General features: G+C 45.2%; 1 long non-coding RNA gene across 1 annotated transcript in view; it reads left to right on the top strand.

Moving 5' to 3' along the window:
- Positions 1-24,382, top strand: part of LOC141107263 (uncharacterized) — a 289,203-nt gene that overhangs the window by 52,774 nt on the left and 212,047 nt on the right. The window lies entirely within an intron of this gene.

Consider the following 24,382-nt stretch of genomic DNA (forward strand, 5'->3'; position numbering starts at 1 on the left):
AATAAACATGATATACTTACCTGTCTGTGCAATAGTTTTGCACAGAGCAGTCCCAACCGTCATTTTCTCGGATCTCTCGTTGGCACTCCTGGCTCCCGCACCCCCCCCCCCCCCCCCCAGAGTGCCAGCCATAGCAAGCAGCTTGCTATGGGGGCAATTGTGCATGCTCAGTCCCAAGCCGGCTCTGACACACACAGCATGGTTTGGCTCCACCCCCACTCCCTCCTCACCGGCCATCCATAGAATGCATTAGGGTAAAAAAACCTTTAGCCTTAAGGCCCCTTTCACACGGACGGATAGAATGGTGCTTTTAGCTGCGGATTTTCTAGTTTTCTACCGCAGCTAAATGCACACAATGCTTTCCTATGGCCCCATTCACACACTGCGTTTAGCTGCGATTTCGTTACATGCGGTTCCGTGCGGATAGAAAAAATAGAATTGACTGCGTCCAGGAGCGATTTAGCGCAGCTATCTGTACATAACTGCAGGTAATCGGAGTGTAACTATTTCTCCTGCGGATAGCAACGGCAACAAGGAAAGAAATGCAACAGGAAGCACATCAAAAATGGCAAGAATGTTCCAAATGCAGCTAAACGCAGCCGCATGTAAACGCACGTAAACGCAGGTAATCTCACTGTACAAATGCAGCTGATCGCAGTGTCTGGAGTCTTGAATTTCACAGAACATATTATATGCTTTTAACTGCGGCAGAACAGCCGTCTGTGTGAAAGGCGCCTTACAATCACTTTAAGGATAGAAGCAATGGTACAGATGTATTTATTTTTATTTATTACAGGTAATTGCATAGCGCTGTCAATTTAGGCAGTGCTTTACATATACAGTATGTTGTACATTTACATTAGTCCCTGTCCCCAAGGAGATTACAATCTAAGGTCCCTAACTCGCATTCATACATACACATAGTAGGGCCAATTTAGACAGGATCCAATTACCCACCAGCATGTCTTTGAAGTGTGGAAGGAAACCAGAGGAACCTCACGCAGACACAGGGAAAATCAATAAAAGGAACTGATAAACCTCTCTAGGCAGTATAAGTACAAAATTGCAGCTCTTCATTACTAGACATATCATTTTAGCTAGTCCTTATTCGTCGCACCTAGAGAAACCTTTGAGCGAATCAAGTAGTAAACCTCTTGTAACAATGCTGTCTGTTTTTTCCAATAATATTAAAACGGTTGGTGGTTTGAAACTTAAGGGATCCAGCCGACAGCCATGAGAGATGGTACCCCCCCCCAAGGAGCTGAAATGGGGTAACAGAGTGGGGGACTCAAAGGAGTGAGCGGGGGATAGGATAACAGAAGGGGGAAGGCAGGAAGGCAGGTGGGGATTGTCTTCCTATAGTAGTGTTAGAGGTCTGGGTTTCTTGGATAAATGGCCCTAGTTAGACAAGAAATGTAATCCTGTGTCTGGTCTTATGTTGGTGTAGCAATAACTTACGGTGGAGCTGCTGGTTTAAGCGGGTCTGTTACCTTCACTTTGCTTCCCTCTGTTTCACCGCCACCGGGTCTAGGGGTTCCGTTGAGCTTGCTGCTGGACGACACACGCACCAACACTGGAGTACGTTTTCAATGCTTTATTAAACGGTCAAACTTTAGGAAGTAGCAGGAAAGAGGCGGAAAAAGAAACTTTCAGGAGAAACTCAAATATCTTCTTCTAATATCTTAGCAACAAATGTCCCGATAGATTTCAGATAATTGGATGGAATGCGCTCCCCTTGTGGGACACACTCCCCGCTCCTCTGGATAGGCCTCTCTCACCAGTCTAGCAGCCAGTACGCAGCACGAATCTAAAGTCTCTGTCACAGACTTACTTGGGGGGGTAAATCTGCACGATCCTCTGCCACAGGATGTATCAGATCTTCTGCAGTGAACAGTCAGTCACAGTGCCTGAACCTTTAAGCCGAACCGGCGACACTATGCTGTAAAATTACTTCTTTTGGATACGTCCTGCAACCGAGTCACCAGGCCCCTCTATAGACCAGCACGCCGCGTGATCACTCCAAGACTGGTCCTCCCCTGGGATCTCCTCGGCTGTCCAGCTTCATCACACAGGACTGACAGCTCAGGACCATTCCTCAGCCGCGGTGGTAGGCTCCAGACAAGCCTCTGGACCCACCCCTGTGCCGCAGCATCGTGGGCCTCCCGATCGGAGGACCACGAGGTAGCTCCTTAACGCATACCTGTCGGCCAGGAGGGCCAGCAGGTGGCTGCAAAACAACACTAAAACATGGCGTCTGTCCCATAAATACCCCCTTCCCAGAATGCAACTCGGAGGACCACCTCCACCGAGCTTGTCTCCGACATAGAGGAGCACCTATACACTTCCACACGTTGCCTTTCCAACACTGACTAGTGGTAACAGCGACACCCATCGGTCAGCACGGAAGCACACACAACGTCAGCCAAGCTGGAACAGAGGCGAACTTTTAATCTTCCTAACACCCAATTTACTATATTTATCTAATCTGCGGTAGATTGTAAATCTACCAGCGCTACACTGGGAAAGGTGGGTTTAGCATTTCCTGAAATGCTATGGAGTAAGAAAAAAGGTCTCAGGTGTTCATAAAGGGTACCAGGTGTTCCTACATTTTCCTCCTGATGGTGCATGATGATCGCGAGGTCCTCCATTCTTTCGGTTTCTTTAATTTTGTCAAACCAGAGTGAAATTGGGGGTGTCTTCTTTCACAACGTTGGTATGCAGGGAGGATTTGTAGTGAGTTTATGGAATTTGCTATTGTGAAGTAGGTATTGTAACTCATAGGATGGTGGTCTAAGTCCACCAAGGTAAGTTGAAATACTAACTGTTGTACTTTTGCCAAAACATACACATTCTCGACAACTCCAAAAGACATGTGAAAGAGTGCCTAAAAAATAAGAACATTTCCAGAAAAGGTTCAAAAACTGAGGATATATCTTGTTGAGAAACATTGGTACCTTTTTATATTATGTTGAAAAGATCTTAAAGAGGAAGTAAACCCTGATGGGTTTACTTCCTCTTTGTTTCCCTGCAAAGGTAAAGCATAATGGGCTACTATGCATTGCATAGTAGCCCATTATGTGTCACTTACCTGACACAGGAGCCTGCAATGTCTCCGCTACGCAGAGTCCATCTTCTTTCCGGGTATCGAGGCTCCGACGATGTGATTGGCTGGAGCCGCGATTACGTCACTCCCGCACATGTGCACGCAAGCCGCCACTAACTGCATATCGACATTAGCAGCGGCATGCTCAGTGTCAGTGCCTGTCTTTTTGCAAATATCTCCTAAACCATGTAGGTTTAGGAGATATTTCTTATCACCAGTGACAAATACAAGGCCCTGTAATACTGAAGCACATCTGGCAAATAATAAGGTTTTTTTTTTTTTTTTTTTTTTTTTTTTTTTTTTTTTTACTTCTATATTGCTTTTTAGCTATAATACCCTAAGGCCAAGGATCACTCATCACATTTTATTGCCGTACTCAGTTATTATTGTGCGGTCCAGCAAGTCTCAGCCACAGGCGTCAACCCAGTTCGACCAAATGTTATCATATTTTGCCGGGCATTTTCTGCTTTCATATGTAATTTTTATAGAGTGATAAGACTTGTTTATTTGTGTTTTACCACGAAATTCTCGTAGGAAGCTCTGTTCCCCTCCATCTCAGGAGGATTTCTCTCCTAGCATAGAATAGGATGAAGGTCAAGCACAGTTTGGTGTATCTGTCCCCCTCCACGTTGCCCAGATAACTAAGTAAGAAGAGGAGGGGGTCTAGTGGTATCGTAGCTCCACAAATCTCTGTCAGGATGTCTGCCACTTCCTGCCAGTATGGGCGTATTTTTTGGCAAGTCCAAACCATATGGAAGAAAGAGCCCCGTTCAAGGGAGCATCTTGTGCACAGTGGACTGTGGGAGGGATATATATTGGCAAGTCTCTGTGGGGTATAGTATGCCCTGTGTAAAAACTTCAATTGTATGAAGTGGTTTCTAGAGGCAATCATAGAAGGAATATATACAGAGACAGATTCCTCCCAGATGTCCTCGTCAAGGTTAGGGATGTCCTCCCTCCACTTGCTCAGAGTGGCCGAAATGTCAGTGTCATGAGCTACCATGAGGTATAAATAAAGGGAAGAGAGAGGGTTTCCAACACTCCCTAATTTAGGAGTCCAACTCCAGAGTAACTGGGTTAAGAAATTTGTGAGGTAAGGGCATGCCGGAGCTGCCAGTATCTAAACTGAAAGCAGCAGGGGAGGTCATGGACCTGAAGTAATTAAGCGGACTTTACATTTTAGTGTTAGGTCTGCTTTAACCTCCCCATACTGGACATAAAAGGAAACTTTAAGTAGAATTAAACTCAAAATTCTTTCAAATTGCTGACAGGTACAGTTTTTATGACAGAAGAGACCCTAGTGGATATTGGAGTGTAGCACTGGTAGAGTTGCGATCTACCATCTGATAGGTAAATTTAGTAACTTGTTCATTAGGAAGGTTAGATTTGCCTCTGTTCCAGCTTGGCTGACGTTGCGTATGCTTCCATACTGAGCCGTGGGTGTTGCTGTTACTGCTGGCTAGTGTTGGAAAGGCAACGTGTCTAAGCGTATGGATGCTCTTCTGTCCTGGAGACAACTCGGTGGAGGTGGTCCTCCGAGTTGCATTCTGGGCGAGGGTATTTATGGGACAGATGCCATATTTGGGGGTTCGTTTTACAGCCACCTGCTGGCCCTCCTGGCCGACAGGTATGCGTTAGAGAGCTATCTCGTGGACCTCCGTTCCGGAGGCCCACATTGCTGCGGCGCAGGGGTGGGCCCAGCAGCTTGTCTGTGGCCTACCACAGCGGCCGAGGAATGGTTCTGAGCTGTCTATCCAGAGTGAAGAAGCTGGACAACCGAGGAGATCTCAGGGGAGGACCCGTCATGGAAGGATCATGCAACATGCTGGTCTGGAGAGGGGCCTGGTGACTCGATTGGAGGACGTATCCTAAAGTGATTATACATTATATAATGTATAATCATGTATCATATATATATATATATATATATATATATATATATATATATATATATATATATATATATATATATATATATATATATATAAAGTAGTTATACAGCATAGTGTTGCCGGGTTGGCTTTAAGGTTCAAGCACTGTGACTGACATTCACCACAAGAAAAAAACAATACATCCTGTGGCAGAGGATCATACGGGTTCATCCCAAAACAAGTCTGTGGCAGAGACTTTTGTTCGTGCTACATACTGGCTGCTAGGCTAGTGAGAGAAGCCTATCCAGGCGTGCAAGGCGTGTGTCCCACCAAGGGAGTGCATTCTACTGAAATATCCAACCCCAAAGGACATTTGTCAAGAATCTTACTAAAAAGGTATTTGAGTTTTCCTCTGCAGTTTCCCTTCTGCCTCTTTCCTGCTACTTCCTTCGTTGATGGTTTAATAAAGCATTGAAAACGTACTCAAGTGTTGATGCGTGTGTCGTCCAGAGGTAAACTCAACAGAACCCTAGACCTGGTGTCGGTGAAACAGAGGGAAGGAGAGTGAAGGTAACAAGCCCGCTTAAACCAGCAGCTCCACCGAGAGTTATTGCTACAGGAGTGTAAGCTCCTCTGGCACAACCTGAAGTAAATAGTTATGTTTTTTGTATAGCACTGTGGAATATGTCAGAGCCATGTATGGCTGTCATGGGGGTATTGGAGTGTAAGCTCCTCTTGTGTAGAGTCTGATGAGCATTGATGTGTTTTCTGTACAGAACTGCAGATAATGTCAGATACAGAATGAAAATAGCATATGACTGCCATGGGACAAAAAACCATAAGCTCCTCTGGTGGATATACTGAAGTGCATATTTATGGTTTCTGTATAGTAATGTGGAATATGTCAAACCTATACTGTATATCATAATAATCGTAAGTGTTTAACCTAAGACTGTAGCCGATAACTGCTGTGGAACCTTTTACTTTGTTGCTGCTCTATTGTACTTCTGCACTATGGAAGGGTTAAACTGAATATTCATTAAGTGTCAATAAACCCAAATCATTATAAACTGTCAATATATGCTATATTACATTTGTGCTCATACTCACTTTGCCACTAGAGCATTTGTTTGTTGTTTTCTGTAGATTCCAAAAAAACCTGGTTGATGCTGCTTCAGTATATTTCCCTTCTAAGCATGTTCATTCCCCCTTTTTCTTACCTGTGCAGCCCACATGACTATAGAATCACACCTTATACACGGTGCTAAGTGACAGTCCACTCCCTCACTCCTCCTCCATATCCTCAAATTTCTAAACACAGTGGGATATAAGATGTTGATTGATGAAGGCTTCACCTCCCTGTTAGTCCCAGCACATACACACCATAGACACAGGCTGGAAGGGCGTGACATATCCTGTGATTTGCAGAACCTGGGACTGCTGAACCTCAATGATAAAATAAGGTACTCGGGTGCTTTTTTATATATATATATATATATATATATATATATATATATATATATATATATATACATGCATACCTCCTGCTGACCTCTCATAGTAAATATACTGCAAAGTACATGCATGTTGTTGCTTGCTTCTGGGTGTGGGCCCCCTGCTGACCCATGCTGTGATTGGACACAGCACAAGTTTGGAAGGAAATTTCAGCCAATGATTTCAGCTGAAACCTGTTGATCGGCTGTGTCCAATCACACACAGGCAGTGTTGCCAACCGCCCGTATTTTTACGGGAAGCCCGTAAAAATAGGGCACTTTTTCCCCTGTCCGTAAATGTCCATAGCATGGAAAAAGTGCCTGTAAAAATGGCTGTGACCAGCTCAGCTTGGAACTGCGCGTGCGCAATTCCCATAGAAGAAAGAGAGCCAGCTGCCCGATCCGATCTGCACCTCTTATAATTGCTCCACCCACCACCGCCTCTCAGCTAATCAGCATTACTGTAACCCGCCCTCCTCCTGCAGCCCGCAACATTTGACAAGAAAATGCGGGCAGCCGAAAGTGTGGCTGTACTGTATTGATGCGGGCGGGAGTCTGCTCTGTTCCCTGTGCTTTACCATTACCGTCACCCCCGCTTGTTCTCCTGGCCACACTGTGACAGAGGAGAGGCACAGCTGTGGGCTGCATGTTCAAGAGAGCCTGCTTCTCCCTCTGTCAGGACCGGAGCGGCTGTGAGTCTGTGACAGGGAGTGAGGCAGAGCCGGCTCTCTGTGATATCCCCCCCTCCTCCTTCTCCAGTCAGCAGCACAAGCTTGGAGATCAAAGACACACAGACAGGGCTGAGTGCATTATTCCTCACCCTTCTTCTGTCTGCAGTGGGGGTGGGGATTAATAAAGCGGTGGCAGGACTGAGCAGCTTTGCAGAGGGGGACAATGAGTTGAAGGCAATCATTGTGCAGTAACCTCTAGCAACCGAATGGTGGGCAGTAATGTATAATAACCTAATGGTGAGTGGTAATGTGTAGTAACCTCTAGCAACCAAAATGGTGGACAGTAATTTATAGTAACCTCTAGCAACTGAATGGTGGACAGTAATGTATAGTAACCTACCAGTGAGTGGTAATGTGTAGTAACCTCTAGCAACCTCATGTGCTGCCGGCCCGAAACTAGCCTGCCCAGTGTCTATATGGGGAAAAAAAATTATTGGTCGGGATGTGACACCAACCCTAGTGACGCCACTGCCAGTAAGTGCTAGCAATACTTTGTGATCTTGTCACATAACTGTGTGAAGTTGCATCAGGTAAACAAACTTGAAGCACCGGGAATGGGAAGCAGTAAGCAGCAGTCTCTTTATTCTGTTTGCTAGACAGGCTGAGGCTCTCTGTGGGGTCACGGCAGTTTGCCTGTCACTCTGGCTGTGCAAGGTAATGTGGGAGCAGTCTCTCTCTGTGGGGTGATGTGGGAGCTGTCCTTGTCTCTCTTTAGGGACAGAAATTAAGGGGCAATCTCTCCAGTTTGACATAGTTGACAAAATACTGATGGATTACAATAATCCGCCTTTACTATACTGAAAATAAGAAATATGTTTTTTGACTTAATATCTACCTTAAATCACATTGCTAATTGCACATGTTACTTGTTTGTTGCCTAAATGCTGAAATTCGCACTTAAAACTATTTTTTTAAACTTTTGGAATTGCCAGTAAAAACTTGGCTGTGCCAGTAAATTTCAATCTAGTAGGTTGGCAACACTACACACAGGGTTCTGTGTTTACAAACACACCAAGAAATCTGGCTGTTTCTGCTCCCTGAAAAGCAGGGAGAAAAAACAGCCAGATGAGTAATCAAAAGCAGCACACATTACACACACACTACACTTGTTAGGCACACAGTTAACCCCTTGATTGATGTTAACTCCTTTCCAGACAGTGTCAGTACAGTGACAGTGTACAGTATTATTACTGGTCACTGTATTAGCCACTAGCGATATTAGTGTCCGTTAGCCTTCTAGCCAGTGTCTATTATCACTGTAAAGTCGCTAATCACCATTACAGTATAGAATCTTTAGCTGCATAAATTTCAATATATAGTTTTGTAGATGCTATAACTTTCACAAAAACCAAGTGATATACACTTATTTGGATTTCTTTTTACCAAAGACATGTAGCAGGATACACTTTGGCCTAAATTTATGAATAAATAAAATTTTAGATTTTTGGATATGTTTTCTAACTGAAAGCAGAAAATATTTTCTTCAAAATGTTCTGTCTTTTTTAATTTATATAATAAAAAATAAAATACCCAGTGGTGATCAAATACCAACAAAGGAAACTCCATATTGGTGAAAAATATGATAAATTTAATTTGCGTACAGTGTTGCATAACTGCGCAATTGCCAGTTAAAGTAGTGCAGTGCTGAATAGCAAAAAATGCCCTGGTAATGAAGGTCAAGTGGTGGAGGTCAAGTGGTTAATTTAAATACAGTGGCATGATCTTTATACATAAATAGAAGGAATAAAGGCAAGTAAACGTATATTTAGTATCACCTTAAAGCAGAAGTGCGGTAGCCATCTTTAGAGCCCCTTCACAGTGGGGCCGCTCGTACGTTAGCGGTAAAGTGCAGCTCGTTTTAGCAGCGCTTTATCGCTGTTTAAGCAGAGCTTTTCGGCCACTAGCAGGGTGCTTTTAACCCCTGCTAGTGGCCGGAGGGGTTAAACACACCCGTGTTGCGGGACTTCCTAAGCGCTTTTCATGCGTTTCAGAAGCGCTGCCCATTCATTTCAATGGGTTCTGCCCAAATGATGCTGCTTGCAGGACTTTTTCTAACGTCCTGCAAGCACACCGCCCCGAGCTTTCACATTCGGGCAGCATGGAAGGGAGTTTTCAGGCGCTATTTCTAGTGCTAAAACGCTTGAAAACTGCCTCAGTGTGAAAGGGGTCTTAAGCAGACTTTCTTTGCAGTGCTCATCTATGGAGTGTCCCCAGTGCAGGGGGCAGCCATCTTGGCTGGATCTGATTCAGTCTTGGAGGTGATTGGCTGATGCAACAGAGCAAGAAGAAGGGGTCTGCAGGCTGGTGAGGAAAGGGGAGAGGACTGTCTGGAAGCAAGCAGGTGTTTGGGGAATAGACTGAGCTGCTGCTGGCTGAACAGAGCTCTGCCATAGTTGACCACAATTGGGAGAAACTGCTCATCATGCAGTGTGAGGTGTAATTTGGATGCCTGGTGAGATCAGACTGTACTAGAACACTCCCACCACATGTAAGTGGCTACACCCTAACTCTCCTACCATAAGATGCTGGGCTAACTCCCCTAGCATAAGATGCTAGGCAGACTTTGTTTTTGGCTCCTTCTGTAGTCAAGAGTGCAATGATTGACTGGGGAGGTGGTAAATGGACTGGAGCCCTGGATAGATCAATCTTTCCTGGTCATGGAGGGTTCCAGAGCCTCTGGGGCTGCTACCCCCTGAAGCAGCCTGTGGACCATATTGCTGATTTTGAGGCCTCAGCTGTGGTAGAGCTGGGAGCCTGAAGCAATCTTTTTAAAAAGCTGGCTTCGTTGACTTACCCATAAGGAATCTGGTCTGGAGAAGGATTATCTCCCTCAGTGAATCTGAAGGTAGCTGGAAGGTATGTAGCTGTCCTGGGGACTTGTGAGTACTGACCCTGAATTGTGATCCCTGGTGCCTGTGCGCTGTAGGATATACAGTGCCTTGAAAGAGTACTCGTACCCCTTGAAATTTTCCACATTTTGTTATGTTACAACCAAAAACATAAATGTATTTTATTGGGATTTTATGTGATGGACCAACACAAAGTGGCACATAATTGTGAAGTAGAATCAAGATGATAAATGGTTTACCAATTTTTTTTACAAATATCTCAAAAGTGTGGCATGCATTTGTATTTGGCCCCCTTTACTCTGATACCCCTAACTAAAATCTAGTGGAACCAATTGCCTATAGAAGTCACCTAATTAGGAAATGGCGTCCACCTATGTGTAATTTAATCTCACTATAAATACAGCTGGTCTGTGAAACCCTCAGAGGTTTGTTGGAGAACCTTAGTGAACAAACCGCATCATGAAGGCCAAGGAACTCACCAGACAGGTCAGGGATAAAGTTGTGGAGAAGTTTAAACCGCTGGCTGATTTATTTATTTTTTTGACCTGAAAGGTAAAGGCATAATTTATGTGAAACTTGCGTGAAAATGAAGCATTCCAGTGATGTGCTGTCACTGCTGGAGGCCAATTCGATCTTCGCGTGTCTTCCTTATGGGTTCACAGACTGCGGCTGTGTAACTGGCCGGAGCCTCGATGATGTCACTTATGCGCGTTTATGGCACAGGACTCTGCGGGAATGGCCATGGGACTCTGAAGGAATGGATTTTTCAATCCATCATCCGAAAATGGAAAGAGTATGGCACAATTGCAAACCTACCAAGACATGGCCGTCCACCTAAACTGACAGGCCTAGCAAGGAGAGAATTAGCGAAGTAGCCAAGAGGCCCATAGTAACTCTGGGGAAGCTGCAGAGATCCACAGCTCAAGTGGGACAGCTATTAGTCATGCACTCCACAAATCTGGCCTTTATGGAAGAGTGGCAACAAGAAAGCCATTGTTGAAAGAAAGCCATAAGAAGTTCAGTTTGCGAAAAGCCATGGGGGGGCAGCAAACGCGAGGAAGAAGGTGCTCTGGTCAGATGAGGCCAAAATTGAACTTTTTGGCCTAAAAGCAAAACTCTATGTATGGCAGAAAACTAACACTGCACATCACCCTGAACACACCATCCCCACCATGAAACATGCTGGTGGCAGCATCATGTTGTGGGGATGCTTTTTTTCAGCAGGGACAGAAAAGCTGGTTTAGAGTTGATGAGAAGATGGATGGAGCCAAATACAGGGCAATCTTAGAAGAAAACCTATTATGCCACGTACACACGATCGGAATTCTTGTCGGAAAAAGCTATGATGGTTTTTTTGATGGAATTCCGCTCAAGCTTGTCTTGCGTACACAAGGTCACACCAAAGTCCGACCGTCCAGAACGCGGTGACATACAACAGGACTAGAAAAGGGAAGTTCAATAGCCAGCGCGCCACCCTTTGGGCTCCTTCTGCTAATCTCATGTTTATCTCGTGTTAGTAGAAGTTTGGTGAGAGACGATTAGCACTTTTCAGACTCGTGCTTTTTCAGATCGTTTTACTGCTGTTCAGTTTGTGCTTGTGGGTTTGTATCTGCTTTTCAGTGCGTGAAGTCAGTTCGTATCTGTTTTTCAGTGCGTTCTTGTCCGCTCGTTACTGATTTTCAGCTCACTCTTCACAGGCCTTGCTGTTCTTCAGTGCGTTCTGTTAAGTTCATTCTGAACATCCAACCGTTTTCAAGCCATGTTGCGGGTACGTACTCGTAGAGTTCGTGCTGTGCCGGGGCTTGGTGTTCTTATTTTGACCCAAGCCCAGTCCATGAACAGGGCGAAGAGGAGTTCATGGACCAAGAATTGGTTGCTCCAACGTGACCAATTCTCTCATATGCCTTTGTTGAGGGTGATCCAGGAGAATAACCCTGATGATTTCAGGAATTATCTCCGGATGACGGATCCCATTTTTCACCGTTTGTTGGCTTTGCTGTCCCCTTATCCACCATCACTCCCGAGCAGAGGCTAGTCGCCACATTGCGGTACTTGGCGACTGGGAGAAGCCTGCAGGACCTCAAGTTCTCGACGGGCATCTCCCCCCAGGCTCTGGGGATCATTATTCCAGAGACCTGTTCTGCTATTATTCAGGTCCTGCAGGAGGACTATATTAGGGTAAGATTTCTCCTTTAACATCACATTCTATGTATTTAATGTATGCTAATGTATTGTATTTCTTTCACCATTCCGTAATTACCACGATTGTAATATGCTGTGAATGTTCCCTTTTGTCCTCATGCATGCTGGAAGCTTAAAAATGTCTTTTTTTGGCCTACATGCATATTTGCCTTCACTAACCTCCCCAGCATGCTATCCTGGGCCCATACCCACCTTCCCTAGTCACTTCACAATGTATTTTGTCAGCTCCATTGTAGTGCTTTACCCTAAAAACTCCCTAAAATGTGTGCAAATATTATTTGTGTGCTTAAATTCATGCAGAGTGCCAGAAGCTTTTTTTTTGTGGCCCAAAATCATTTGAAACCCTCCCCTCCCCCTCAACCGCTAAATCAACCGATACCAATCCTCTATCTGCTGACTTTGCCAAACCCATACACACTATACCTACCTCTTTTTGTGGTCATATTTATGGATGAATTCACCAAAGCATGTAGTGAAAGGGCCTGCCAGAATACTTTCAAATGGTACGGTTTAAAGTTTTGTTATCCTATTATTATCTTGATAGGTAATTGCAGAATGTAAAAATGTGCTTCCATTTGTACAGTGTGTATTTATATATTTGTATTATGACACTTCTTACCTGTCCAGTTGGCTGCCAATAGAGTAAGTAAGGAGGGGCTGGCCAAAGTAAAACACGTTATTTATGCATTCAGCTCTCAATGAAGTTGAGAGGGTTACCTGTCCAAAACATCCCCCCCCCCCCAAAATGTTTACAATGGGCCATCAGAGGGGGTGAGGAATCTGATAAGTGGGCCTTATATTTTTGCCTTTAAATACTCCTTAAAATAAATGTTATACTGATGTTGGCCAAGAATGTTTGTGTCTAATCTGCTTGCAATGTTTATGTGCAAAATGACAAATTTTTTGTTCTTGTTTGACTCCACAGTTTCCTTCAACGCCACAGGAATGGCAGACTGTGGCATCCCAGTTTGCCCAGCGGTGGGACTTTGCTAACTGCGGAGGGGCAATCGATGGGAGGCACGTCCACATCGTCCCACCACCCCATTCGGGGTCATACTATTATAATTACAAGGGGTTTAATAGTATTGTGTTGATGGCGGTGGTGTCGGCGACATATGATTTTTTATATGTGGACATGGGGAGGAATGGTCGGATGGTGGAGTCTTTCCCCTGACCGAGTTCTTTCAACGTCTCGAGAGTGGTGGCTTGGGATTGCCACCTCCGGAGGAGAACGTGGAAGGACTGCCATTTGTCTTTGTCGCAGGTGAGGCATTCGGTCTGGGTGACCACGTGATGAGGCCATTCCCCCAGAGGACCCTCACCCCGGAGAAGAGGGTTTTTAATTACCGGCTGGCCAGAGCCAGAAGAGTACTGGAGAATGCCTTTGGGATCCTGGCCAGCCGGTTCCGCCTATTTCAAACAGCCATAAATATGGCGGAATACAAACTAAACCATATCATTTTATGTTGCTGCATCCTGCACAATTTTTAAAAAAGACATAATGCAAGTTATGTTGCCTCCGTTGGGCCTGAGGTCGGATATTCAGAAAACCCAATGATGGCCCTGGAAGCTGGCTGTCCTGGCTTGCCCCCCCAAAGCGCCCGTGAAGTGCGAGAAAAATATGTTGAATATTTTACGGGTAGGGGGGCCATTGCTATGCCAGCACATTTTGAATAAATTTTCTCTTTTTTTCATATCAAATCTTTATTTTCATTTACTGCTTGGGTTTATTTTTGCTGTCTCCACTTGTAGTGCCAAGTGGTTTTTCCATTATTAAATAACACCCATTGTCACTGTAAACACCAACTTAACATAACAAATGGTATTGATCATTGAAAGAAGAAGCCACACATTGTTGAGTATAAAACCTTTTACTCCGTGCACATTCACATGTGCATTTTTATAAAACATTTGGCGGTAAAAAACCCACATTTTTTTTTTTTTTTTCAAAGTTTTACCTTGAAATTTCTGAGAAAATACAGAAACAGGCATGTTTACAAACATAACATACACAACTCTGGAACTTACAAAGTTCAACATTGCAAAAAAGAAGGCAATATCAGACATTTTATAGTGTGAAAAAGGTCTTGATCTTGCCTTCATCAGATGGGGTGAAGTCAACTCTGTAAAAGCCAAATTTAGAAAATGCACACAAATTGTGAGTCAAAATGGGGACTTCCTTTCTGATCCCATACCTAATGTCAACATGTGCTATCTCCCATCATGGGGGATCAATGGACGTGTTTTGGGGGTGCAACCCCTTCCTCTCACCTACTAGAGTTGGGAGGAAGGGGTTGCACTCACAAAACGTGTACATTGAAATCCCCTGATGGCAGATAGCACACGTTCACACACTGTGTGCATCTTCCAAATTTGGCTTTTAAACTGTATTAAAACTTTAGATAAAATATTTAAAAAAATAAATAAATTCCTGGAATCTTTTTAGGATTTAAATTCTCCCTAGTACATCAATAATATTTTTCAGTCTTTGTTCATTCTCCTTGGTTTTTTCTTTGATAATGTCCAAATCCTGACTACAAAACATGATTTCCTGGATCATCCGTTGGGCACTGTCACTGGTGAAATCACTGGGTTTTGGTACCACAACCAACATCGCCTAAAATAAAAATACACACCATGTATTATAAATATGCAGGCATACATCTATTACCTGAATCTGTGGTGTCCGACACTGACCTGTTGTGGTGACAATCTCCACCACCTCTCCTTCCTCCACATCCTCAGGTTGTGGCCTTTGTTCCCCTTCTTCAGGAGGTGGGGGGGGGGGGGGGGGGTGTCCCGATGTCCTCATATTTTCCGAGTCTTTGCTCCCCTATGAGAATGAAACAAAAGGTATACTTAGCACACAGATATTTGAGTTCAGAAATAGGAATATGAAACATTGCTTGGAAGTGGGGTACAATTGTTTGTTTTGGCAGAGTTCCAAGCTGAAGACATTATTTTTTCCCTTACCAAAGCTGGAATACTTACCTTTTTTGGACAAGTTTCACACATGTAGACACCCCAAGTATCCACTGGAGCACCTGTGTGGGACACCCTAAAAAGTTTGTTCTTGTGTCCCACACTAGTGCTCCAAAGTCCATATGTGTAAACAACTGCTGAGTGTCTTCTCCTTACATTAGAATGAATTACAAACTTGATTCAGTGTAGTTTGAAACACATCTAGACAACAATGTCCTAAACTTCTTTGAATACAAATTATCATGACCAAATGTAGTTAACCCTGTATCTGGCAAAAACCGCATATTTATTTGCAAACAAACTATGTTTACTACGACCGATTACTGTGCCCCTGAACATGAAAGTAGACATTTTAAATTGTCCAACAGTAAAGAAAAGCACATGGCGCAGCATGCAAGTAATAATCGTAACACACGACAACTACTTACTTTTTAGAAGCACTTTCTTGATCCTTCTATACTGATCGTGCTCCCTTAATTTGAGGTCCGACCATTGTTTCCTTAATTGCTCCTTGGATCGTCGTACACAAAATTTCGGCGCAGACTCTTCACAACTTTAGTCATGATCTTGGCCTTTCTCTCATTAAGGTTGGTCTACGGTCCATACTTCCCATCCTAGTCGGCCCTCTTCAATATGTCAACCATCTCCACCATCTCTACAAAGGACATATTGGAGGCCTTAAATCTCCTCCTCCGGGATCGTGACATTTCGGGCTCCGGGCTTTCCTCCTCCTCATTACTGCTATTATGCACCTGCTGTGTCTTCGCCATGTTCCTCTCCCACTGCGACGAAAGACACAGGGCGGGGATTATTCTAGAAAGAACGTCAGGGGCGGGCGACGCGGGCGGAGTTTCATGCATGCGCAGTGTATATAAAGCTAACATGCGTGTGTCGTACCTACGTTCTGTGTGCGGAGGAAGGAGGAACGGAAGAGACAAACGTAATAACGAAGGTAACATTTTAACTTGGGACATGAGTGGCCTATACTGATTGTAGATTGAGGCCTATATTGGGATACGATTAGGAGAGTTTTTCCTGATATTAGTGTTTTTGTCTTTTGTTTGGTCTTGCAGCAAAAATGAAACAATTTAAAGACCCAGACTTTAAATTGACGAATTCATAGACAGATACAGGGATATAGTTTGCGGGAGGTGAAAAACCCGTTATATTGCAACAAACCAGCAAGGAAGGCGTTGATGGAGAAACTGATGGAATTTCTGAAGACTCGTGTCCCCAACGCAGACCTCGATTTTGTGGATAAGAAAATTGGTAGCTTAAGAAGCACGCTTAGGAAGGAGCTTCAGAAGGTCCATAAGTCCATGAGGTCAGGAGCAGCTGCAGAGGAGGTGTATATACCCAGTCTATGGTACTACAGCAGGATGCGTTTTCTAGAAGACCAGATTGAAGCCAGGGAATCACTTTTGACTCTTCCGGCCCCCCTTCCATCCAGCCTTCCCTCAACCCCAGCTGAGGCTTCCGAGGACCAACCTGGGCCTTCCATCCTGGAAGAAAATGAGGAGCCCAGATGGAGCCAGGTATAGTATATTGATACATTTTTTTGTGGGAAAATAATTGTTGTTAACTAGATGTTATTATTGATAACAAATGAATGATTTAACAAAAAGTGTTTGACATATCAATAGACAGTAGGGGCCAAAAATGATTGGGACAAGAATGAAAAATGCTGGGGTCAGAATTAGTCTTTTCTAGTTATTAACATTCAATTTGCAACAGTCATGAGCTGAAAATTGTGTGTGATGAACCAAAAACGAAAACTATATCCCTTTTTCATACACAGGAAGACCTTAGCCAGGACGAGGCTCTGGAATGTGGCACACAGGAGGAGGTGGGGGTTAGTGTCAGCCAGGAGGTGGCGGGGGCCCAGCCTCACCCAATATCAGGTGCCTCCCCTCCAACTTCCACCCAAAAGGCCCAGGAAGGAGAGGAACGTGGAGGAGGCAGCACTTGTCCTCATTAAGGAGGCTAATGACACCCTGAAAGCCACCCTCGATGCTGGAGATGTCTATGGCTACTATCTAGCCCCAAATATGCAGAAAATGGAGGCAGGCCAATGCCTCAACTGTGAAAAGATTTTTTTTGAGGACATTCACAGGGGGTTGAGGGAGCAAATGACCGATGATGTCCACTTATGTATGCTCGCCCATCCTCCTCCTCCTCCTGCCACAAGTCCACCTCCAGAGCCACAGCTTGCAGGAAAGGCTGCAGGGCAGCGTGGAGGGAAGGTTGCATTGAAGAGAAGAAAGTGATTGCCTGGGTTCAGTCTGGTCTGACAGAAGACGCAGGCTGTTGTAGTCCCACAGCCTGGGGACATATATGTCATCTACTGCTGTTCCTGATCTCTGTGAGTCCTGGACCAGATTGTGCTCCCTATTATATGGACTTCCCAAGCTACCAATTTTTTTTTTATCCACAGAGTTGAAGTCTAATGCTGTTTCTCCAGCGTTGCCTTCCCTCTTTATTTTGTTATTATGAGCCAGAATAAATGGAAATATGAAAATACTTGCCGATGTGTTTTTCTTAAAATAGGACAGTTTTTTGGTGAGTAGGCAGGTACATTTCAAAAATACAATATCAAATTAACAAGGGACACCAAGCAACCTCCTTGAGGTTTACAAATACAAGATAATAATGGTGTTGTGGAAACGTGACATACAAAAAAAAAATAAAAATATGGAGATGACTATAAAATAATAAAAACAAAAAAAATACAACAGGACATCTTGATGAAAAAAAAATTACTATAAAAAAAAAATAACATTATTATGGAGATCTGGCTTTAAAAAAAAAAAAAAAAATAGTCAGGAGATCACGAGAAATAATAAAGAAATACGTTTGTGAGAAGTCTGTGTGAATATGAGCAGCAAAACAACTAGAGAACTAGAACAACTATAGAATGCGCTGCATTGAAAGATTTAAAAATCTTGCAGTGCGACGAATGTGCCATCTCCATTACGAACGTTCATTTTACCTGACTAAGCGGCTCGGTCTCGTACTTGATTCTGAGCATGCGTGCTTATTTGCGCGTCGGAATTGCATACACACGAACAGAATTTCCGATAGAAACTTTTTCAGTTGAGAAAATTGAGAACATGCTCTCAATCTTTTGCTGGCGGAAATTCCGCCAGCAAAAGTCCGATGAAGCATACACACGGTCGCATTTTCCGAACAAAAGCTCTCATCGGTCTTTTGCTGGCCAAATTTTCTATCGTGTTTACGCAGCATTAGAGTCTGCAAAAGACTTGGGACTGGGGCAGAGGTTCACCTTCCAGCAGGACAACGAGCCTGAACATACAGCCAGGGCTATAGGGATGAGCCGAACACCCCCCCGGTTCGGTTCGCACCAGAACCTGCGAATGGACCGAAAATTCGCACGAACGTTAGAACCCCATTGACGTCTATGGGACTCGAACGTTTGAAATCAAAAGTGCTCATTTTAAAGGCTAATTTTCATGGTATTGTCCTAAAAAGGGTTTGGGGACCTGGGTCCTGCCCCAGGGGACATGTATCAATGCAAAAAAAACTTTCAAAAACAGACGTTTTTTCGGGAGCAGTGATTTTAATGATGCTTAAAGTTAAAAAAAAAAGTGAAATATTCCTTTAAATATCGTACCTGGGGGTGTCTATAGTATGCCTGTAAAGTGGCGCGTGTTTCCTGTGCTTAGAACAGTCCCTGCACAAAATGTAATTTTTAAAGGAAAAAAAGTCTTTTGAAACTGCTTGCGGCTTTAATGTAATGTCGGGTCCTGGCAATATGGATGAAAATCAGTGAGACAAACGGCATGGGTACCCCCCAGTCCATTACCAGGCCCTTTGGGTCTTGTATGGATATTAAGGGGAACCTCGCACCTAAATTAAAAAAAGGAAAGGCGTGGGGCCACCAGGCCCTATATACTCTGAACAGCAGTATACAGGTGGTGCAAACAAGACAGGGACTGTAGGTTTGTTGTTAAAGCGGAAGTAAACCCATCCATAAAACAGTTGCCTTTCCGGCACGTGCTGGAAATGTAACACCCCCATTGGTTGTGCTCTCAACCAAACTGTCAAACCATCCAATGGCGGGTGTCATAACGGATCACATGTGCAGCATCATGGCAGTTGTAGATTAAACAGAGGCCAAGATGGCGGATTCCTTGGCTGAAAACGATAGGAGGGTTTACTTCCACTTTAAGTAGAATCTGTAATTTTGAACTGGTACATTTTTAACGTGTTTTTTCCAGCCAAAAAATCTATTTTAAGCTTTTTGGAAAACCTAGGGAAGGGTTATCACCCCTGTGACATTTGTTTTGCTGTCTGTGCTCCTCTTCAGAAGATTTCACCTCCCTTTTTGTCCCAATGACAAAAGTTTTTTGAAAATTTGGGTTTTTTTGTGAAACAAGGATTGGTGATAAAGCATCAGTGGAAAGGAGAAACGTTTTTCCCATATTAACTCGTACAGGAGAGAATTTCCCTTCCTAGGTGTAGATTTCATCTCACTTCCTGTTGTCTCCTTCCGTTTGCAAGTAGGAGTCGTAAGTTGGATGTTTGAAAGTAGGGGCCTGCCCTATATACTCAGCAGAAATTTGGGCCTTAGGTGTTGTTGTGGCCACAACACTGTAAGCCCTCACAGGGTCCTGCTGTGAAATATTAGATCAAGAATTGTAATTACATGCCCCTGTTGAACAGCGGCAGAAAAATTGGGCCTTTGGTGGTGGTGGTGCTAGTGCCACAACACTGTAAGTCCTCACTCGCTCTTGGTGGGCGCAGAAACGGGCCCTGCTGTGAAATATTGGATCAAGAATTGTAATTACATGCCCCTGTTGAACAGGGGCTGAAAAATTGGGCCTTAGGCACTCAGAATCAAAAATGTTCTTACAAGCTATCAGCGTGATCATTGAGGAGGAAGAGGATAATTACTCAGGATAGTCACTCAGCATCAGCAATGGCAGTCTTTGAAGGGATCTGAGATTTCAAAAAAAATTATTCGGTTAGATCAGCATCAGGTGCTTGGTAGCTGGTGGTGATCCAAGACTGATTCATTTTTATGAAGGTCAGTCGATCGACCGAGTCGGTGGACAGACGCACCCTGTGATCGCTTACAAAGCCTCCAACAGCACTGAATGTGTGTTCCGAAAGAACGCTGGATGCAGGACAGGCCAGTAGCTCAATTGCATACTGTGCAAGCTCAGGCCAGTGATCCATCCTCAAGACCCAGTAACCCAGAGGATTTTCGGTGGGAAATGTGTCCAAGTCAGATCTTGCCCCTAGGTATTCCTGCACCATGTAAAACAGACGCTGGCGATGGTTGCTGGAACCGATCATACCTTGGGGCTGCGGACCAAAAAAATTGTCTGAACTCATCGGTCAGATGGCCACCTTCTCCACCGCTCCTTCTTTGACTGACCGAAGCCTCAGCAACACGTTGTCCAGAAACAGGAGTTTGTAACCTCCCAGTCTCTGGGAACGCGTTGCACAGACCTTTCTGCAAGGCCTTCTGCAAGAAGATGTTTCATCCTCTGCTACCTCTGCGATGGCAACCTTACCCTTGTAACGTGGATCAAGGAGGGTTGCCAGCCAGTATTGGTCCTTCTCCTTGATACCACGAATACGAGGATCCTTACGCAGGCTTTGCAGGATCAGGGAGGCCATGCAGCGTAGGTTAGCTGAGGCATTCGTTCCGAAGTCCTCTGGGTCACTAAGGACGACATGGTCCGCAGCCACCTCCTCCCAGCCACGTACAAGTCCATGTGTTTCTTGGGACTGATCCCTTAAAGACTGCTGCTGATGCTGAGTGCCAGGCTCCACCTCCATACTGACATAATCCTCCTCCTCCTCTTCCTGTGTGATCGGCGGGCACAAAGGAACACTGTGTGGATGAAGGGGGCCTTGAGAGCTAAGGAAGTCCTCCTCTTCCTGCCTTCTTTCTGCCTCAAGTGCCCTGTCCATTATTCCACGCAGCGTGTGCTCCAACAGGTGGACAAGGGGGACAGTGTCACTGATGCATGCACTGTCACTGTTCACCATCCTCGTGGCCTCCTCAAATGGTGACAGGACAGTGCATGCATCCCTGATCATGGCCCACTGGCGTAGGGAAAAAAAACAAGCTCCCCTGACCCTGTCCTGGTGCACTGGCATTATATGACCGGCGGAAATGCACACAGACTTTCCTGGCCTGCCTCAGGACATCCTGTAAGCCCAGGTACCTGCCCAAGAACCGCTGCACCGCCAAGTTAAGGACGTGAGCCAAACAGGACACATGGGCATTTGTCCCTGTCGGAGGGCAGAGCAGGAGGTTGGTGCCATTGTCGCAAACCACCATTCCTGCCTTAAGTTGGCATGGCGTCAACCACCTCTGAACCTGCCCCTGCAGAGCTGACAGAACCTCTGCCCCAGTGTGGCTCCTGTCCCCCAAGCACACCAGCTCAAGCACCGCACGGCATCTTTTGGCCTGCATACTTGCGTAGCCCCTTGAACGGCTACGGAGCACCGCTGGTTCCGAGGACAAAGCACAGGAAGAGGCCATGGAGGAAGAAGAAGAGGAGGGGGTGGAGGAGAGAGGTGTGTCACAACCATTAGTAGTGGCATTTTGGAGGCGTGGTGGCGGAACAACCTCCAACACTACTGCACCTTGTCCTGCATCCTTCCCAGCCGCCAGCAGAATCTCCCAATGCGTGGTGGAACTTGGGTAACGTCCCTGTCCATGCCAGCTGGACCATGAGTCAGCGGTAATATGCACCTTACCGCTGACTGCCCTGTCCAGCGAGGCCAAGACATTGCCTTCCACATGCCGGTAGAGAGCCGGAATCGCCTTCCATGAGAAAAAGTGGCGTTTGGGTACCTGCCACTGAGGGACCGCACATTCCACAAACTCACGGAAGGGGGCAGAGTCTACCAACTGAAAAGGCAGCAGTTGAAGTGCTAGCAATTTTGCCAAGCTAGCATTCAACCGCTGGGCATGTGGATGGCTGGGAGTGAACTTCTTTCGGCGGTGCAGTAGCTGGGGCAGGGAAATTTTCCTGGTACAATCTGACGTAGGTGTACCGAAAGCAGATTGCCCACAAGTACTTGGCTGTGACACACCTAATTCTACACCTTCATTCCTCTCAGTGCAGGTCTCAGAGAGGACTGAAGGTATAGTGGGGTTGGAGATCTCAGCTGATGAGGAGCAAGGAGAGGTCCTCTTTGTTCTTTGGTGTGGGTCTTTTAGATACGCTTGCCAACGAACTGCATGGCAGGTCAACATATGTCTGGTCAAGCATGTGATGCCCAAGCGGGAGATGTTTTGGCCACGCGAGATACGCTTGAGACATATGTTGCAAATAGCAGCGGTGCGATCTGATGCACTCATCTCAAAAAAGGCCCACACCAAAGAACTTTTGGAATAACGCACAGAGACAGCAGCGCCCTGCACATGCGGAGCTTTGGGGTGTGATGCAGTCAGTGTGCTGCCCTTAGGCTGGCCCCTGGAGGGCATCCTGCCTCGTTGGTGATGTGCCTCCTCCTCCTCCTCTCTCCTATCAGGCACCCACGTTGAGTCAGTGACCTCATCATCCCCTCCCTCCTCATCACTGGAGCAAACCTGGCAGTATGCTGCAGCAGGGGGAGCATGACTGCCTGATTGCTGTCCTTCTTGGGCACCCCCTCTGTCCGTGCTCACGTTACTGCCTTCATCTAGCTCAGTATCATCATCAGAGCCTTCTAAATGCTAGGCATCCTCCTGGAGCATGTACCCAACACTGTGGTCAAACAGTTTGAGGGACTCCTCAGGTGAACATGGTGGGGCTAGGGAAGGAGTCACTGATTCCATTGAGCCGAGGGAAGAGGCCGCGTTGGCAGCTGCTTTGCCAGACAAAGTACCCTGAGCATGGGTGAGAGAGGATGAGGACGGCTTGGTCATCCACTCGACCAAGTCTTCCGCATGTTGCGGCTCAACACGGCCAGCTGCCGAAAAAAAGACCAAGCGTGTCCCACGGCCACGTGCTGTTGAGGATGCACCGTCTCCATGACCAGCACTGTTGCCTCTAGACACAGAGCCTGCTTGCCCTCTTTTATTGGCTTGTGACTGTCTGTCTCTCCTTGTTGGCCTTCCAGACATACTAATGGCCTGTAGCTGCACTAAGCTGGGAGATATATATATATATATATATATATATATATATATATATATATATATATATATATATATATATATATATATATATATATATATATATATATATATACTGATACTGCAGCTAGCAAAATTAACTGCCTGCCTGTAGTATGAGAACACCACAGGAAGCTTTAGCTGAACACTGTGCAGAGCTCGCAAAAAACTAACTTGTAGCTTATTTAGCTGCCTGCGGTAGTGATAGGATCAGGAAAACACCACCAACCTTCGACAGGTAGCTTTAGGTGAACGCTGTGCAGAGCTCACAAAAAACTAACTTGTAGCTTATTTAGCTGCCTGCGGTAGTGATAGGATCAGGAAAACACCACCAACTTTTTACAGGTAGCTTTAGCTGAACACTGTGCAGAGCTCGCAAAAAACTAACTTGTAGCTTATTTAGCTGCCTGCGGTAGTGATAGGATCAGGAAAACACCACCAACCTTCTACAGGTAGCTTTAGCTGAACACTGTGCAGAGCTCGCAAATAACTAACTTGTAGCTTATTTAGCTGCCTGCGGTAGTGATAGGATCAGGAAAACACCACCAACCTTCGACAGGTAGCTTTAGCTGAACACTGTGCAGAGGTCGCACTACACTAACTTGTAGTTTTAGCTGAACACTGTGAGGAGGACGCACTACACTAACTTGTAGCTTTAGCTGAACACTGTGCAGAGGTCGCACTACACTAACTTGTAGTTTTAGCTGAACACTGTGAGAAGGACGCACTACCCTAACTTGTAGCTTTAGCTGAACACTGTGCAGAGGTTACACTAAACTAACTTGTAGCTTTAGCTGAACACTGTGAGGAGGACGCACTACCCTAACTTGTAGCTTTAGCTGAACACTGTGCAGAGGTCACACTAAACTAACTTGTAGCTTTAGCTGAACACTGTGAGGAGGACGCACTACACTAACTTGAGCTGTATTGGGGACATTATAGTGTAAGCTCTTCTAGTGCAGATTTATGTGAATGGTTTTTTGTTGTACTATGCCACTGCATAGATTT

This window comes from Aquarana catesbeiana, linkage group LG09 (assembly GCF_042186555.1).
Source record: "Aquarana catesbeiana isolate 2022-GZ linkage group LG09, ASM4218655v1, whole genome shotgun sequence".
NCBI lineage: Eukaryota > Metazoa > Chordata > Amphibia > Anura > Ranidae > Aquarana > Aquarana catesbeiana.